This window comes from Rhagoletis pomonella, unplaced genomic scaffold (genome assembly GCF_013731165.1).
Source record: "Rhagoletis pomonella isolate Grant_MI unplaced genomic scaffold, Rhpom_1.0 Rhpom_scaffold_00003, whole genome shotgun sequence".
Taxonomy (NCBI): domain Eukaryota; kingdom Metazoa; phylum Arthropoda; class Insecta; order Diptera; family Tephritidae; genus Rhagoletis; species Rhagoletis pomonella.
In genome coordinates, this window is record NW_023458557.1 from 75,922,502 (window position 1) to 75,943,528 (window position 21,027).

Sequence of the window (21,027 nt, forward strand, 5' to 3'; positions counted from 1 at the left end):
GCGGTTACCAAGATATACACATGTAACCATACGTGGGCGTGGCTACGCCCATTTTCCAAAAATTTATAATATTCTTATTTTTCGCCTAAAAGTTATTGTAAATATTAATTTTGAGTAAATAATCTTCAGTAGTTACTAAAATATCGCAGTTTTCGTATTTCTGAAAATTACCGTTATATGGGAGGTAGGCGTGGTTATTGTCCGATTTTGCCCATTTTCAATCACATCCGTCCAACGCCCGAAAGAAGTACACATACCAAATTTCGTTAAGATATGTTCGTTTCGTTAAGTACAGGCAGTCACCGCTTAATCGATTTCTCTTTTCATTCTGATCATTTATGTATACATTTGTCTATATCTATCTCGATTCGTTTTGCCTGTTACAAACAACCGTTATGTGAACAAAGTTATAATACCCTTGTGCACAAGTGCGCTCGGGTATAAAAAGGAAAAAATAATTTTGAAAGAATTTTTTAAAAGAATATTATCTCCTCTAAAAATATTAAATCAAAAAGAAAGAAAATTGGATCAAAAGAGAAAAAAAACATAAAATGATTTTCTAAAAATTACATTAAATTAAAAGTTATATATTTTTTTTTATAACAATACAATCTGAAAGTTAAAATAAAATTCAATTTAAAAAGAAAAACATTTAATCCATTCGAACTGTTGGAGCGGCGTAAGGTAAATGATATATGTACATGTGCTTTCTCTCAAAATACTTGTGGTGAAATACGAGTGGTGAATAAGACAACTTTTTTCTAAGAATTTTGTGCTAAAATAACAAAAGCGTTTCGAACTATCTTGCCATCTGTATTTCATTTGTCTTACGAAAGGCTTTCTACTTTCTTAGCCAGAATTGCCCTGTGAAAATAAATACTTCAAAATACTTTTGTATGTTGTTTTTTTTTTTCAAAGCCGAACTTTTGTTTCTCCCCTCGTATCTACGTTGTGCGCTTCCGTTGAAACATACACGTTTGATTCAATATTCTTTGCTCGTCGTTCCACTTTATTTCAAGCCTTGGTCTATCGAAAACTGAATAAGCCGTGCCAGTTAAGATCCTTTAACACATTTCACCCTTTCCTAAGCTCCTATGCCCAGGAAGATCCCGTTACCAATCATACTGACGGCTGCCGCTACCCAGCTACCTGTTTCCCCCTCTATTCTCTGGTGGCCTGGAAACTAGAACTTGTTGTAGTAGGGTTAAGCTTCTCAACGCACTCAAGGACTAGCGATGATTTGATTTCAGTTGATACGAGAACATTGAGCGCCGCCTGGCTATCACTTAATATTATGATTCGCTCTTTCCTATACTTATTATAATAAATAACCGCGATTGATAGAGGAAAGCTGAGCATCAAGCGCCTGATATTCATGGTGACTAAATATGACCCGATTCGTCTCACTATTCAATTACTTTGCTTAAGTTAAGAAAAGAATGCACAAAAATTACATAATAGGGCTATTCGCGATTCGGTGCATAAGAGCTGACAAATTTATGCAATTGCAGAAATATGCCATGAATTGTGAGCGACCTTTATTAAACTGTCATGGTAAAGCTTTTGCAAAACAATTTTTGTGCATCAGCTTTGGTTTTGTTTATGAATGCAATGCATAGCATTTTTATGCTATGGATTTTAGGTATTGCAAATTTGTCAAGCCATGGCAAATGCAAATGCGTGTATTTTGTTTGTGTATTGCAAATAATTTGCAATACAAATTTGCATTGCAATGATGCTAGGCCATTTGCACCGGATCGCGAATAGCCCTATTGAACCAAGAAATCTAAATGGAAATTTGAAGACCCTGAATTAATATCCATTCTCATTTCACTGCCACTTTTATAAACATTTAAAGCATCTATGTACCTTCACGGTCAAACAACGAGTAACTATAACTAACTATGCTTTTAACTAATTTGTAAATCGAAAAAAAGGTGGCAAAATCTAGCATTGTACAAACGGAGTAAATCTATGTTGCAATTCCACGGCTTTGACCACCAGAAACTAGGCTAACAGTTTGAAAAAGTAAATGCTGCTGCCCTTAAGTGATTGTACTTGAGTAAGTGTTTATGCTTAAATGACTAACTAAGTGCCTCCATCTAAACTTATTGAGCTGCTGCCTTGAGGCAATGGTTATTTTTTGTAAATCTTTTTTTTTTTCAGAGCAACCTAAACTTAACGGCGCTTAAATGAATGTTGCAGTCAACCTACCACATATTCATGCAATGGTAATTGATGATTCATATGTGTTAATTGCAAGTACGAGGGCAACTTTTTTTTTTTTTTGAAAAAAAGGAATGGCAAATGGACGAAGGCGATGGGAGCAAATGTATATTCGAAAAAGTGAATGACTTGATTAAGCGATTAAGCCGCAGCTTGAAAGCAAACGAAGTGAAAACAAAATTAGATTAACTTAATAGCTGGTCTGTACTAATAACGTGTTTTGTAGCAATCATTTATGATTAGCGATCATTAGGTACTTAACTTTTCACACCAAAAGAGTTTAAGTTTATTAAATAATTATTTATGGTAGTTTTTTTTTTTTTTTTGAAATCATGAAGTGTCGTCATATATGACCGTATGCATAAAAATCAAGAAAATGCTTTTTCATAAAATTTCAGACCTTTTACTCGATTTTCTCAAATAAATTTAAGTGCAAAGTATGAAATTTTAAGAAAAAGCAATTGCTTTGTTTTTATGCATACGACCCATTGTCTCGGAGGAAACTAAAACCACATTGGAAAAAAGTCTGCTTTAAAGTTGTGGAATAAATCTAGCCCATAGAGAAGTTGTCACCAGGGTTGCCACTTGTTGTAAAAATAACCAAACAAAATCTGAAGAAAAAACAACCAAATTGAAAAGAAACAACCAAAGTTTGCAAAACTTATTACAAAAAATAAAAATTCCACCATTTTTTTTGTCGGGGTTTTTTTTATAGAAATTCTTGAGGAGAAATAGCACCAATTTGTATTTTGGTAGACGTAAGAGCTGCTATTTCTGAAATCAAAAATTATTATTCAATCACATATTTAGTTTTTATTTGAAAAATTCATTTATTCATTATTGGCATTCAGTAAGCAATAATAATTTTTGTAAAGAAAAAATATGCAAAATTCTAATCAAAAAAAAAAAAAAAAAAAACAGTAAAAATTACTTCCAAATAAGAAAAATTAAAAGAAAAACAGCCAACAGTGGCAACCGTGGTTGTCATCACTATTTTTGATATAGCTGCGTGACAGCCTTAACTTGAGACTTTGTTCCACTTATGTGGCTGACTGAAATTTGCAGAACGATAACAAGTGTTTTTTTCTAGAAACACGAAGAATTGAACCGAAGATGACACAATGCCAAAACCGGTTTGTCTTCAAATCAAATTTGACAAGGAATGACAGAAAATCGTTCCAAATCGCATTTTACTTTTATTTCCTTTCAATTGCTTTAAACGTTCGTAATATAGTTTTTTATCGATATCTTTAGTGATTTAATACTTTTTTGAAATAGTTATAAATTTTATTATCGATGTTTACCGTCATTTTTTTTAATATATTTATCGATATTGGTTTAGTAGTCGTTATCGATACATTTATCGATACCATTTTGTGAAATTTTGCAAATATAAAAAGTGTCGTCAAAATGCCAAACATTTTAAAGAAAATCCCAAAACGTACTTTAGAAAATGTCAAAAATTATCGAATAACCTCAAAAAATACGAAACAATTATTTTTTTTTGCATCAACTATAGTTAAAAAGTTTTCAAAATACTTATCGAGCCTTAGCCGCCAAAAAAATGTAAACCACATATTTTACGATTTTTTTTTTTTTTAATGCAGAAATATGCCTAGAGCATCTACATGCATTTCTGCATTAAAACTAAAATTTTGAAAAAAAATATCGCTTACACCTTTTTGGCGGTTAGTGCGCGATATGTTATTCTAAATCTTAGAAAAACTTCAAAATTTAAAATTTAGTAGATATTATCATATATTTACTATATATTATAGTATCTGCTAGACGTGAGTCCAGCTAAGAGGGAAGTGATACTTCTCAATAAAAAGCGCAGAAAATCCAAAGATGTTTCAACGATACGGTTGATGGTGATGCATTTTCAAAAAGTCTGAAAATTTCTTTTAACTTTCACCTACCAGAGCATTGTAGCATCAAAAAAAAACAAAAAAATAAAAACCACTGTCGACATCTTCGCCGGTAGCCATGAAATGCCACAAATCTCTCAACGAGCTTCCTACGTCTAAACGCGTTTTTATAAGGCGAGTCTGACGTTATTGTCATAGAAGGAAGGGCTTTGCAAAGCCCAAATTGGTTTGAGGGAATCTTCTGCCCCACGCCATATTAGAGTAAGTGTGCCTGACCTTGGAACAGCCTACAGCCTCTGCTAAATGCTTTCAACATTATATTAGCATTATTTACATCAATTATTCTTATACATACATACATGTGTACATATAAAGAGCATCGCATTTGGTATCATCCACAACTGATCATTTCTTTATTGTTTCTATGTTAATATGTTCATTATTTGACACTGGCCCTATGCACATGCATAGTATAAATAAATGTAAATATGTATACTTAAAAATCATAGATTGTTAATCTATATAAGGTCATAAGGCCTCTGAAAATAAATCGACCAGATATAATTTAATTTTTTCTAGTCTCAAGCATTTTGCGTATACAATACTAACATTCCATTCATGCCTTGACCAACTTCACTAATACATATAAAGAGTATAAAAATAGCCAATAAAAAAACAAGGTATGTACGATAAGATTATGAAGCATAATACATATCGCTTTTGACAGCAGCTTAACTTTTTGGTACCGAAAGCATAAACTCAAATTTCCTTTCAAAATTATGTAAATTTTATTGCTTTAAGGAGTTTTGAGCATAATTGCAGTGTCACTCGAAAATAAACAATAGTGGTACTAATTTGCATAAAGCTATAATTCTCAGTATTTCAAGCAACCAACTTATACTAATTTCTATACTTAAAATGTCAAAACTAAAAATAAAATGTGTCTCTTTTGAAAAGATAAAAACGTCGAAATGCATTCCGAAAGGCAAATTACTTTTGTTCGAAAAACCTGCACCACATTTGTACGTACATGCATAGTATTTACATATCCATATGTACATATTTATATACAAATATATGCTGTAAATACCAAATGAAATTTAATTGTTTTCTTAATTTCGTAGCTAATTATTTTAAACCTAATAAGTTTATGGGTTGAAACGCATAGCTTGCATACAATTTTTTGCTTAGAAATTCAAAAACTTTAAGATTTAAATCTTAAAATGTACTACATAATCTTCATTTTCGCTGCAAAAATATTTAGTTTCTATACAAAATTATATCATAAATTTTTAGAACGCACTAGATAGGATTGACGGGGTCCAACTTTAATGCACACATACTATTCTATCTGTTCAAATACTAAAGACTTAAGAAACGAACTTGGTTTGAATAATAAAAACTTGTGTAAAAAGAGGCAACTAAATCAGCGACCTATTCATGAAAAATGCAAAATTAAAATAAACATTTAACCGTTCAATTGCAAATGATAAAGAGGCAATTTAAAAAATTCGCAAGGTTTTTTTTTTGGCATAGAATCGCAGTGGTAATAATGTAATGCGTGATAAATAATGTAATGCTCTTCTTATAAGTTTTAGATTCTGATACTGATAATTATGTAATCAGCATTATAATTTATCCAAAAAGTCTCAAAAAATTTTATTAGCAGTGCTTGTATCATCAATTGCAAATCATTAGCATTTTTGCACGGGATGACTTATGTTGGCGGCATAGAGTTTGCTGGAAGCGATGTTATGCTATAAATTATACGGAAAACAACAAAAAACAACACAGGTTTACAAAAAAAAAAGTTTATGCATATTAAACCAAACCTATATATCCCTATGTTATTCGACACGCTGAATGCGAATCCGAAGTCCGTTAGTCTCCATCACGTCAGGTCGGGGTTAAGTTGGGAAAGGGGGTCCTTTGATTCCTCAAGGTCATGCCAAGGACATCCCAAGGTCAAATTCCGATGAATTTTATTGAATTTTCAGGTTTATTCAATGAATTTTCCCATACTTGACCTTCAAGTGACCACGAACCTGACGTGAAGGAGATAGAGATATATACATAGGTTTGATTTAATATGCATACATTTTTTTTTTTTGTAAATCTGTGAAATTTAAAATGTTTGTTGCTTCGTATGTACTTGGAAAGGACATACATTTTTTATTACTCATTTTATGCTGTAACTAAAATTAAAAATTAATAAGGTTTTTGGTCCAAATGGTTTTTACAGATTTACTGTTGTATAATTATAAGATAACTTCCATAAATAACCGTGCATATATGCATACAGACATGCAATAGTTTTGCTTGTTCACCTTTTCCTTCACGGTAAAAATTTGTTCACTGAAAGACATTTGCATTTTCCCATCCTATTTTTTCAAAAGCGCAGTCAAGTCTTCTTTAGTATTTCGACTCAGGGGCATTTGCGTGACGTTCGTCTCTCGGGCCATAATTTCTTGTTTTCAGAAAACTGTTTTCGCTGAATATAGAGCCTTGATAACTAGCGGTGTTCGAACTAAATGTGCATGGATGGGCCCGACCGGTGACGGTTTTTAACCTCTACAGTCATCTCCAACAGTTTAAATCACCGATAGATTAACATGCCACTAATTCCCAGTGGGCGTAGCGTAACGTTTTGAAAATATCAGTTTTTTTCAGTTCACACTTAAATAGCGCTATAACAGCGATACAGTTCTGGTTATCTGACCACTCCATGATCAAAACTGAATCAAGTTAGTATTCCCGGTACAGACTAACGCTTTACAGGTTATATTTCACAAGATATATGGTATTAATGGGATGAGTTAACATTTTATTTTGGAATTTTTTTTTTTTTTTTTGTGGCAAATTTTCTCATTTTGAATACCCTCTATGAGTACCAGGACGAAGCGAAAATTTAATCTTCCAGTAAGTGGTACTGTTCCAGATTACATTGAGTAGGTGCGAATATACAGAAAATGATGAATCGATTCCTCATCTACTTCATCCCGAACACTTTTGTTGCCAGTGCTTGGTATTCACTATTCTTGTAGCATTGGTGCAATAGCGCATTTGTCTTTGCCGACGCTGGTAAGAATTCTTGCTGCGGATTTGTTTAACGTCAAAATGTTCTCAGTCCATTTCTAGTCAATTTTGTTCAGATCAAAGTTCGCATATTAGGGTGTAATCCACCTTACTGATCTGCATGTTAGAACGGTGACTCAATGATCTAGCGATGCGCACAACTCTTTAGTGCACTACTTTGCATCCAAACACTTTCAGTGCTGCTAGGTTGTCAAGAAATATAGTGATACTATTTCTTTATAGCAAATGCCTCCTTTATAAACACTGTAGCTATTAGGTAGACTATATGATAGCCTAATCTGTAGGTCCAACGAAAAGAGACCCACGCCAAACTTGTTTAGCATCTTCCAGCTGTCGGTGTAAGCCAACGTCTCCTTCTTTCCTATAAATGGCAAAGAACCATGGTGCCTTCCACCAGACTAGATCTCCAAAGTTTTGATCACTAAATACCTTTTTGCTGGTATAAAACTCTGCTTGGCATCTATTTTCTTTCTCCTCATTATTACGTCTCCAATTTAGCTTGGAACCAAACATAAAATCTAAGCATTTTTCCTCGTAGGCAAAAATACAAGTTGGTCCCATTCAGTCTCTCTGCGAATCCTTAATGCTATAAACTGCTGAATGAGATGTCTACCAGACGACCTACTGACTCTGTTGAAAGTATCTTCAGTGTGCAAGCAGCTAGCTGGGGTATAGTGCTTATATTCCGACGATTTTCAAAGGTATTGTCCACTTCATGGACAGTTCTCCCAACCGATAAGTGCTTGCGGTAGGCATGCTATGCTCTCCAGTGTTTTTTGAATTAATTACGAAACTTTATACTTTGTTTAAGACTGATTTAACTTATTTGATTTGTTAGTAAAAGAAAGGTGCGAGACAACCATTCCCCAAGCTTTTCGTACATATTCACCCCACAAGGATCTCGTTATTCTCTCTCTCCGTCTCTACTGCTTCTCATGTCTTCCGGTACTTTAAGCTAGAATTGATATATGCCCATCATATCAATCAGATCCTTGCAGCATGAAAAGTGTGTTTCATCGCGATTTCTAAGATTCCCTGATAAGATGCGGCCCTGGAGCTACTTTGGTGGGAATTTCGACTTTTTTTCTAAAACTAACCAGAATGATCCTAATCTAGCATTTTCCTTTTTAACATCCTGCTGCTTTTTTTATTTTTTTATTTCGTTTTATTTCATTAGACTTTATTTCATTTTATTTGTCTCTCTTGTATTGTTTTGATATTTTGAAACTTTTATACAACGCACTATTTTGTTAAACTTGTGTGCGGTCGTACAGGAGCTGCTGTCTGTCACGTCTGCTTCTGTGCTCAGCTTCAATACACATTTGCTCTATTTAAGCAACAACAAGCTAGCTTGCTAACAACAGTGCATCTTCTGCTGTGGCAACCAACAATTGAATTTTTTTTGCAATTGTGGCAGTCTGTACATGGAAGTAAGCACACACACATGTACATATATACATATTAGGGTGGTCCAAAAATGTATGCACCCAACAAAAGTAAGGTCTGAATTTTAGTGCTCTCAATCGTAAAAATTAACTAATTTTTATGGGTCTTCTCATTGCATTTTCTGGGGTTTTTAGGATCCATAAAACATAATTAATATTAAAAAACATTTAGGTGGATATTATACTTTTAAGTCTCCTGAGGAGAAAAAGAGTAATTTTCCGGGAGTCTATGCAATTTCTACAAAAAATTGATTTTCCCCCATTTTAAATAAATAGACACTTAGAGCGAACTCTAAACATTTTTTGATTTCAAAAAAACACAGGGGCGTTCATAAGGGCGAGAGCGGTAAAATTCAAACTTAACTTTGTTAGAACCACCCTAATGCTCATACACACACACACACACTGGAGATGCATGTGTATCGGTAGCAACACCTTTTATGGTTCATTGTTTTCGGTCAAGGTCGTTATTGTTATGATTTCAATTTTCCACAGAAAAGCAATTATTTCATTTTTTATTATAATTTGTGTGGCTGTTACAGTTACTCTTTGGCAAGTTGGATAGTGAATGTCCATATGTTGTGTATATTGCAGTTGTTGCTGCTGTTTGCCGTTTTATGTACTCTCGTGTTTTTTTTTTTTTTTGTTTGTTGATTTTGCATAAGTCCAACATTTGAAGTAATTTTCTTCCATACAATTTGGTAATTATTTATTTAGTGGCGTTCAATTTGGCAACAAATAATTGTATAATAAAATTATACTTACATATATACAAAAACTAACTAGTGATGCAGGGAATTATCTCATTCAAAATGTATATTCTCTAATGGATTTTGAAATTTATAAATAGATGGCTTTTCAGCAACTGCAAATATTTTGCTTCATTTTACACAAATATATCCATGTATATATACATATGTACATACATATGTACCAAAAATAGAAATATTTGAGGCTTAAATAATTTGCACTGAACTTTGTTCTCTACAATTCTTAAATATACCAGGGTAAATCATTAGTACCTACACAAAAGCGAATAAGTACAACCAAAAAAAAACAATTGTATTTTACAACGCTTTCCTCAACATGCAATATTGTACATATGTCCAGACCACCATTTAGTCCTATATTATTTATTTACGCCAGCCCTATTATGAAGTTTAGATCCATCTATTCACCTAACCTCTCAGTTTGGTGTGGTGTATGTATGCCCTACATTCCATAGCGCTTGATCTGCAATGTGTGCCTCGAAAAAATGTTCTAGATATTTCTTGTTTTGGAACTATTGCGTCGCGCATTTGCAATATTGGGTTATTAGCGAATTTCATTCGGTGCAATTTACCAAGGATGCATAGGTTACTATCGTCTTTACCACAGTATTAAATGACCAATAGGTGATTTTCGAAGTAAGGCCCATATTTTACCAAAAACTCGTTAACAGGCCTTCTTCTATCACCTTGTTGATAACCGCATCCAAATATACATTCCAGTTGAAAGTTTTATGAACAGTTACTTCTCTGCCGCTCAAAGTAATTTTAGTCATACATAGTTAACATTCTCTTTCGAGTAAATGGTACAATAATAGTTTTTGGAATAATTAACAGTTAGTCCTTTATCTTGACACCATTTTTATATGATACGTAGGGATTGTTGCATGCGGTTGGTGATGGTTTCGTCATGGAGCTGTGTTATGCAAATTATCAGATCATCCGCGTAGCCTTGCGTATCAAAGTCTTGGCTCTTCAGTGTGAAAAGGACTTCGTCTATAACCATAGTACACAAAAGGGTAGAGAGTACACCCCCTTGAGGACAACCCCTTATGGCTATTTACTTTTAGACTCCAGAGCTTTCTCAATTTTTAAAGTGAGGCTATGAATGGCAGCCTCAGTGGATTTTGATGTTGACTTCTCTGATAATGCTGATCCAATACTTTCTCCATGCCTTTTAGGAGAAAGGAACTAAAGTCAATTGGTCAGAGGGACGAGAAGGATTTCAGAAGCTGGCGATTAAAACGAATTGTAATTAATAAAGAATCATACCCAGTTGCATAGTCATTTTCTCACCGGGTAGACTTAATAAAATCGCATAGGTGGCTTTTGCTTATAAAGAAGTTATGACATTAGATTATTAATTTGACCTAACAAAATATATAATTTATCTTAAAAATATCGTATTAAGTCAATAATGTAATAAAAAGTTGCATACATTTGCTAGACAAACCAATATTATTAGACATAGCGCTCTTAATATTTATCACTTTCTTAATCATTTATTATTTATGTAAGCCGCATTAATATATGTAATAAAATATAATAGGTTGGTAATTAGTTTAAACCAACGACAATAATAACAGCAACCACACTCACACTCACACTCACACACACACACCTTACACCACTAGTATTATTCAACAAGATTTATCCTGTGATTTCATAATTAAATCAAGGAAGTAAATACATGGTAAGTGGAGCAGTAGGAAAGTGGAGTAGTAGTGAGTTGTAGTGGAGGCAAAGAAAAACACAAAAAAAATATATATGTATGAATAAAACGGCTTAGTGTTATCTCACATTCGCTGGCGCTTGCAACATTTACGTGCGACTGACAGCAGCCGGGAAGCCAAGCAGCGCTACATGGTTTAGCTGAAACAATGGTTTATTAGTTTGAACCGCTTGGATATTTGCGATAGCATAAACATATCAGACGCGCACGGGGCAATTCATCGGATAAACTCGTGCAAATAAACGAATGCATTGTAATGCAATAAAGTATTGTAAGCCAATGCACCGCAAAACTAAAAGAGGAAATTATGAGATGCTATAATGCAGCGCGAATCATACATACGTATATATATATATATATGCGAGGATAAAAAAGCGAAGCAAGAAATGGCGGGCGCTGATGCTGGAAGCTGCTTCAATACAAACATAGGTACATACATATGTACAACAAACGTTGAATGACATAATCAGCTGCTCACAATACTTAGCAACTAAATTGTTTATAGCTTTTGCTGTTGTAGCGACAATTTACAATTTTATTTGGACTAGGAGCTATCAGCTGACACATATTGGTCGGTCTTAGAGCAAGCAAATTGCCATGGTAGATCAAATTATATCCCATTCTGTGGTAAGCCCCGCTATAGCAGACTAAATGGCTAGCTGACTAGCTAACTTGATGGCTGTTAAACCCGTTAACGGAAAGGGGAAAATTATGCAGGTGAACAGAAAAATTCCGAATTATATTTGGCAAAATGTCAAAACGTGAAATGTGTTGGAACCAGCTGTACAACATGAAGTTGCAAGCGGAGAATAATATCAAAAAATAAAAATTCACTTACCTCAACTTAAATGCGTACAGTGGGCAATGGAAGAAATATTTTATGGAGAGTAACTTAGCTGTGAAGATTGAGAAGAAAAAATTTGGAAAATATTCTGATTAGTAACCAAATTTGAGTGATTTAAGTACACAGGGCACAAATGGAGACCTCGTTTTTTAATCGAAAATACGATGCGGATTTTATAATTTTTAAACGGGTGGCAACCCTACGCAGCAACACATCTTAACATATCTGTATTTTTTGTAATCCAACGAACAGCCAACATCTTATAGTTTTTCGCACATTTGGCAACCCTCTTCGGAAATTTAAAACCTTATTGCACATCTGAAGGCCAAGCACTTTTATTTGACATGTAATTTTTTTTTATCGAATGACCTGTGCAAATTTGATATCACTACTAAAAAATGCCTTTACGTATTATATGTAAGGGAATAGTTTTTAAATAGGTGGCAGTTCCACTCAAAAAAAAAATAAAAAATAAAAGCTTATTGGACATCCGGAGACCATAGCCTTTCACTTGGTACCTTATTTTTTGGTTCCAACGAATGGTGAAGGTCTAATAATTTTTAAAAAGGTGGCAACCCTACTCAAAACTAGTGCATTACTAAACATCTAAAGGCCAAGTCCTTTCGATTGACACCTAATTTTTTTGTAATTCAACGAACGCTGCGGTGGCAAGCCTATAGAAATTCTAAGTACTGAAGATAATATTTAACCCTATCGATACAGATTTTATTAAAAAACTCTCGTCCAAATCCGTTCAGTAGTTTTCAAAAAATCTCGTCTTTGCTTTACATAGTATGTAAGAATATACATTTTGCTTTATTTAAGAATTTTTTATGAATAGTTTTGTCGTTTTTGCATTTATGTCTGTCGATTAATTATCAACAAATTTATTTATTTTTATCGACTTATTAGCGATTATTATTATTAACTGCCGTTTTTATCGTTAAATATATGCTTTTAGAAAAGTGTTGTTGCATTTTCGATGAAATATTATAAACTTTCCGGTTTTATATGTTAATGTATTAATTTAGAAAGGTTTTAATTTGGGAGGGTGCTAAAGTAACAGTTGTTACATATTTAATGTACTTTAAATAGGTTTATTTACAGGAAAAAACTCGAAAACATCAACACTGCAGTTATGAGTATCGATTTTGTTATCGATATATTCCGCCATATTTTTTAACGATATTTTGATCAATATTTTAGCAAAATTATTTTACTTATAGTCGATTCTAAATTTGCTTTTCAATATCGTAATCGATATATTTTTCGATAATTTACTCAATCAATATCTTTTGATAACGTTTTGGTAGTTAATGAATTTTATTAATCAATGTGCTTCGAAGTGTGTACTGCCACTCAGTGGGTCCCACGTTGCATGTCTTATAAGCACAACAACTAAATGATAGGCAAAGTTTTTGAAGTTAAACTTTTTTAGCGGCGGTTGGTTGGTTGGCAGTAAATTGGCAAATTCAACGGAAATTGCACACGGAAATCGTGCAACGGAAATGCTGCCATGGAAACAAGTGCTTCTTTAATGTGTGTTATTAATTTAACAAAAACTTGCTAATGAAAAGTTAAAGAATAACACTTAGAAAAAGACCAATACAAGAATGAAAGTAAAGGTGACTACGTGCATAGATAAAGAAAAGCATAAAAGCAAAGGTAAATATAAAAACAAAAACAAAGATGCGTAAAGATAAAGGCATAAATGAAGACCAAGGTAAATCTAAACACTTTACTTATATAAGGGCGAAGGTGAAGGGGAATATGTATATGAAGAAAATGAGAAACGTAAAATAAAAACAAAGATAAATATAAAGAAAAAGATGAGGGTGAGGATGAGGATGAGGATACCGATAAAAGTAAAGATGAAGATAGAGGAAGAAAGATTAAAATAAAGGTAATTATAGAGAAAATTATGTATATACATACATAGATAGAGACACAGAGACTCAATCTAGAAACTATTTTGGGATTTATCGATATAATAATCGATATTTTTATCGGTTTTATTATCGATATTTTTATGGATTATTTATCGATTTTGTTGTCGATGTTTTTACGGATTTTCTAATCCATTTTTGTTATCGATTTTCTAATCCATTTTTGTTGTCGGTTTTGTTATCGATTAGTCGTCGATTTTGTTATCGATTTTCTTATCGATTATTCATCAATTTTGCTATCGATTATTTATCGATTTTGTTGTCGATATTGTTTTCGATATTTTTATGATATTTTATGGATTTTCTAATGGATTTTGGTTATAAATTTTGTTATCGATAGTTTAATCAGTTTTTCTACTAATATTGTCATCGATTTTGCTATGGAAATTTTTTTTCGTTATCCATATTTTGTTGAATGTTACTATCGATTTTGTTATCGATAGAGTATAAAGATAAAAATCAATCTAAAGGAAAACAGAATAACATAAATGTAATTAGAACGAACAGGGGTAGAGGTAGGGATCTAGATAGAAAAAAGACAAAAAATATAACCTTAAGCTAAAGCAGATGTATGTATCTACGTACATATGTATGAACATATATTGGTTATGAGACAAAATAGATCTGTAACGAAAGTTTCACTTCTACAGTGTGGCCCAGGCGCACTTACTTTTTTCTAATGACAGTCACCCGCAACGGCGAACTATCGATTGTATTTCTTCCGTTAAAAAGTAAATTCTGAGGCAGCAGAAAATTGCGCTCTGATTGTGGAAAAACACCAAAATTTATATCACTAATTACGCACTGCAGCTCGGCCAAACACTTAAAAAAGTGTGTGATCGGTAAAAATATATACATAAATTTGTTATCGATATATTTATCGGTTTTCATATGATTTTGATATGCATACTTATCGATAAAATTATTTTCATTTTACATGCTATGTATGTAGATGAAGACATTCGCCGATAAATTAATCGATATTTTTATCGAAATGCTTCCATATTTGTTCATCCATTCATCAGTGTATTTTTCCGATCAATGTGCTTATCGATACCGTTTTAGATAGATTTATCGGAATTCAGTTTAACTTCGACATTCGCCAGCAAGTCTATCGATAAGTTCAATCGCTGTATTTACAAACACATTTTTCAATGTATTTATCGATATTTTTGTGGACATCGATTTGAAAAACTTTCCCTAATAATGCCAAATAAATTTTATTTGAACCATCTTCCAACAATTCACAGCATCTGCCCACTCCCACTGTACAGCAATGCCCGCTGAAAATGGCAATAATGGCCTCCGTAGAGAGCAAAGCGCGCACGAATAAGCAGACAGCTACGAAAAAATGCAAACACAACAAGCGGATTGCAACACACCAGCAGCAGCAGCAAACATAGTCAAACTGAGTTAAGTGTTGCATAGCGGATGCGATGGTCAAAAGCATGAAACAAACTTTTACACGGGAATTTACAAGTGATTCAACAAACGCAAAATTGGTTTGTGCGTGTGTGTGTACAATCGAAGACAATAATCACTACAAAGTTAATGAGGTTGTTGGTGGATGATGACGATGTAAGCAGCACACGAATTTTAATATACATTGATTGAGAAGAAAGCAAAAGTGAATAACTAACTATTGTAAATAAGGATGCATGAAGAAAATCGCGCCAAACAATAGTATTGTATGAAAGCATTCGAGCAGCTATAAGCCGCTAGCCGCCAGCCGTTACACGCCAGAAGAAATAGCAAATATGGAAATGATGCCAAAGACCCATTGACATAATAACAAGGAAGGTAATCAGAGACGTCAAATTAATGCAAGCAAGTAAAACGTGTTGTGCGATGTGTGGCGAACGTGTTGACTGAGCGAGTGTACAGCTTCAAAGCAAACAACAACAGCGGCGATAGGAGTAACAAGCGTGTAGGCAGCAAAAGCTGATAGCAGTTGCATTTGCAGAAACAGTAGCTGCTGATAACCGCACAGATAAACACACACACACACACACACACACGCATCGCCAACAGTCAGCATCATCGTCATAGTCATCGTTGTAGAAATGCAATAATAATCGCAAATTCATATAACACAAACAATTATATACCGGCATATATATTTATGTCTATATAATGAATGCTACATGCAATGAAATACTTTTTGCAATTATGGGAAATGTTGGTCACCAGCTAGCGGCAACTGCTATATAACTCGCTGTGTGGCGCTGGCTGACTGACTGTCTGCTGTTTGATGATTGCCTCTTAACCAAGTAACCTAATGAATTATATTTCAAAAACAATGCAGTAAAATCACTACTATACTTGACTGCATGCGCGCATAGTACATCGCAGCATATATGTACCTACTGTTACTCACAAAATTGAGTTCGGCTAATTTTTGTTAATACTCGAAATGTTTTACAAGCTGAAATTTTTTGGTTAATTTAGTGTTAAAATATCGAGCCCAAAAAACGTAAGCGACATTTAAAAAAAAATAATTTTTTTTTTCAAAATTCTATACTTTCTTTTTTTCAAAAAGAAAATTTTGAAAAAAATTTCGCATACGTTATTTTGGCGGTTAGGGCGCGATTTTAGCAAAAAAAAAAAATCTGAAAATACTTTATATGGAAAAACATACGTGGACAGTCAGCCAAAAAATTTCAAAAATCAACGCAAATTTTAAGACATTTGAAATTTGCACATTACTATACTAAAATTTGTTGGGCTATAAAAATGCATACCTGATTTTTTTTAGGAAGTCATATTAAAAAATTTGCGATTTTCCTGCAATTTTGCATTTCATTCTTGGATTTAAATGAAGTTTGCTAAAATATAAGCCATATTTTAATACAACATTAACAAAAAATATGTAAAATATTGCGAATATTAAAAAATTAAATCCGTAAGCTCAATGTTGTGCGTAACAGTATATATACAACTATGTATACATTTCTACATCCATGCATTTCTATATTTGCTTCTATTGGCTAGCTGTTGTTTATGGATTTGTATTTTTACGTGCGTGTATGCTACATATTTGTGGTCAATAAAAATTGAATTAGAAGTGGTTGTTTTGCAGCAATGCGAATGTTTGCGGTCTCTTTCAGGAAGTTATTTTTAAGTTATGGTAATTGGCGACGCTACTAGGCAATAAATTATTTTCATGCCAAATTGGTAAATGCTGTTTTATTTAGTAGTCAGAGAGTAAGGAATGTTCAACAATTAATCCAAATTTAAATTTATATTGACGCGTAGTCTTGGGGTGTTATCTTCATTCCGTTGACTGGATTATTACAAATTATTGCAAATTGAAAAGCCAATCAAATTACTTGTAAAAATGTATAGTAAGTGGCATATTCCAGGAACGGCTGTAAGGTTCTGCGCATAGAATCCATTGAATGAGCGCAACTTCCTTTAGCTCCTTTTAAGCAGACGGATTAGTTGCAAAGAAATTAATCCCCACCATGGCGCCTAGGCCATGGGTCCAGCCATCACCTCTTGTAATCAAACTGAAAATGGATTTGCTAGGGTAAAGTTGTAGTGCAATGGGTGTGCTCGTTCTTGTGTATACATTAGGATAGCCCAAAAAAGTAAAGTCGGAATTTGCATACTCTCTCCCCTTGGGATTGTGCTATACAGAAAAATATACCTATCTTTTTGATTTTGAAATTAAAAAATATTTAGAGGTCACTCAAGGTGCTTAAAGTTTTCTGTGTATTTTTTGTAGGGAAAAACTATTTTTCATGAAGGAATTTGAAAGTTGAAAAACATGATTATTTCAAAAAAAGTTTTATATAAAAAGAGTATGCGTACCAAATTAAAGAAAATTTCTGTGTAGAATTAAATCCAATTAAGTTTTTTGGTGCATAGTTACTATAAAAGCCAGTAATTATTATTTTTGAAAAAATTATATGGACTTATATGCACTCGACTACATTCTCGAATTTCGTACTTGTAACTTTGTTGGCTTAAAAAAATTTAATTAATTAAAAAATGCATTTTCAATACCTATTCGTCCTTGAGAAAAGAGAGCTTATTTTTTTTTTTAATCTACAGTATTTTTTCTTTCATTTGGTACCCATATTGTTATCATATTATGGAAACTACAAAGTCCAAAAAATTCTGAGGCCAGGAAGAAAAACTAAAAGCGCAGTTCTACTATATTTGGCCCACAGTTGCGTGAGTACATATGTACATATATTGATTGCTTCGTGTACATATAATATCAGCAGGCATCTTTCTTGTTTTAAAAAATAACGTTTTCTAAATGCTTTTATGACATGTTGGCCAGTTTGGCTATTTCTTTTTTCTAAGTATGCAGTTTATAGTCCATTAAATTCTGGTATAATAAAATGCAAGTTTCAAGAAGCTAAAGATGGAACCATGATAAAAGCATAGTAAGGTAAAACCGTTCTCTCAATGCGTTGGCCATGATTTTTTTTTTGAAGTTTGCCAACATTTTAAAATCGTATAAAATTGAGAGTAAAAAAAAGGAGTTGTTCAAAGTTGTTGTTGTTTGAGATTGAAAATGAGAATGTGTGTGTAAAATTTCAAAATTAAATTGCTTGCAAACGTCAAGAACCTTCCTAAATATTTTTTTATTATGGATGGAACTATTATTTTTTCCATATAAACAAAAAACTATCGAACATAGTAACTTTGTATGGAAGGAAATGCGTGAGGATGCTGCCAAAAAAAAACACCTGAAACTATAAAATTATTGTTGCGCAACTTTGTTGAATTTTTAATTTTTGTACAAAGTTAAAAATCGGATCTACATGGCTTTTGTTAGACCTTATCATTTTATCTCGGGGGTCGTACAACAGATACACATAACTAGTACCACGACTTACTTTATTGTATTGATTAACTCTTTCAAAAAATAACACGGTATTACAAAATAAAATAAAAAAAAAATGCACGAACTTTTTAAGTGACCTAGTACAGGTCGAGAGGCTGCCCGAGCTAGTCACGAAACTGTTTTCAAAAGTTGTCTAAAACCCTCAAATTCTCAAGTTATTTACAAAAAACAAAACGTTTTCGAGTAATACAAGGCACCATTTATTAAAATAAACAACAAATTATGTAGTGATAATATTTTTCTTATATAGGTAAATACAAAATTTTCTCAAAGAACTATTTATTGAAACCTCAAAGTTTATCCAGTGCAACTGATTAAAATTTTCTGTGAAATTACGGTGAAGTGATTTTGGAAAATTTTTTTTAAAAATTCTAAACTAATGGTACCAGTTTTACTCGGAATGAAGGATTCTTTTCGAAGTAAAAGCTGAAGAATAATATTCTCTTTGAAATTTTTGCTAAAATGTTGTAGAAGTGGACAAAATTACAAAAAATTTTAAAATTTCAGATTTTTTCCAAAATATTTCCACATATTAACAATGTGCTCGCAAAACTCCAAAGGCATCTAATTAAGAAATTTTTTGCAATTTACAAATTTTGAGTTAGTGACGGCTTTTTTGCATGCCAGCGACGGTATAGAGCCTTCTATGTTATATAAAAATGTGCTTATTTAGGGGGCATACTTTTTGGTAGACGATGCTTTGGAGAAAATATTCTTTGACTCGTTAAAGGAAGGATCAAGTGCAGAACGATTTGTCTGCAGTATGGATGAAGCAAAGTTTCTCAAACAAAATCTATTCAAAAAAAACAAAAAGAATTGGAAATCCATTGGTTGAGTTGGTTATAAATCAGAACTTTTCGTATAATTTTTTTCTGTTGAGCACTTTTTAATTATTCTGCTCGATTTTTACGCAATTTACATAAGCTATGTAGTATATAGGAGGCAAAGCGGTAAACGAGCTAATATCCTATATTTGAAGTCTATTCACAACGAGTCCCACTTAATTTTACAATAAACCTACATTATTGTCTGCCAACAGATGTTGCAAAAAAAAATATGTAAAATGTCTTTCGGTCAGATTACAAAAATTCGCCATTTAAAAGCTTCAAACGACAATCGGCCAAAAAATGCACTGAAAGTCTTAAACTAAGCTCATAAAGCAATTGACATGGTACAATAAAAGTGATGGTTTATCAAATTATACGATCATCAAGTGATTACCTCATTTTAAACTCGACAAAAAAACAACAACAACAAACCGAACAAATAGTGTGTTGACATGAAGAAATCTCGACGCTTGCACGTTTTATGAGAATACAAGCGCAGCACGGTAAATGTAACTGACCAAAATGCGAGCGCGAAACACTTCAAGCGTGCTAGAAAGAAAAAAAAACTCTGAAAATTGCGCTTGCGCATCATCCACCGCCAAGAGGAAGCGAAAGGGATCGGGGGGGGGGGGGGAGGGGGGTCTGGGGTGGAAAGAGGCAAAAGCGCCAAATCAAACGTTTTTATTGAAACACTAATCGTAAGTGCAACACTAGCAATAACACTTTTGAATGCGTTTTTTAATTCAATTACGTTTACGTTAGCAAAACAATGCAAGATGAAAAAAGAAGATGGCAAAAATCTAAAAATAAAGCAAATTAGCGATTGTACGAGTTTGCAACAACAATGGCAACACATGCATATAAAATTACTAGTGTAAAAAGTGCTTGCAGACGTACAAACGCTATTAGCGTAGCTGTAAAATATGAAATACTGCAGCGGCAGCAACAAAAACAACAATAGCAACAACACCAGACATGTCCACACTGAGAAACGCTAAGCTACATGGCTACTTGATTTTACATTACTGCGTATTTTATATGAGCTTGTATGTGTGTGTGTGTGTGTGTGTGTGTGTTGGCGCCTTGCAACTTAGAGGCAGCTATTGGATTTTGGATTTAAGTTTTGCAGTTTTGCACACATGCGTAGCCAAACACACACTCACACTTGAACGCTGCTGTTGCTCTTCCAGTTGTTGCTATTTTTTTTTTCTTCTTTATTTTTCTGTTGCTATTGCAGCAGTTTTACTTTTCATGCAAACTACACTAGTTTTCTGGATTTTTTGTTGCTGTTGTTGTTGCGTTTTATTTGCACCGCCATTGACTGGCTGGCTGGCTGGCTGGCTTGTTTAGTTGGTCTGCCATATTTTTGCATGACTCGCTGCTCCACTTCTTCGTCTTCGTCTTTGTCTGCGTTT

The 21,027-nt window shown here is 33.3% G+C and overlaps 1 protein-coding gene across 1 annotated transcript in view; it reads right to left on the reverse strand.

Annotated features, from left to right (window-relative positions):
- The window catches only part of LOC118735544 (angiotensin-converting enzyme), a gene marked incomplete in the record, with an annotated part of 223,323 nt that overhangs the window by 161,845 nt on the left and 40,451 nt on the right, over nucleotides 1-21,027 (reverse strand).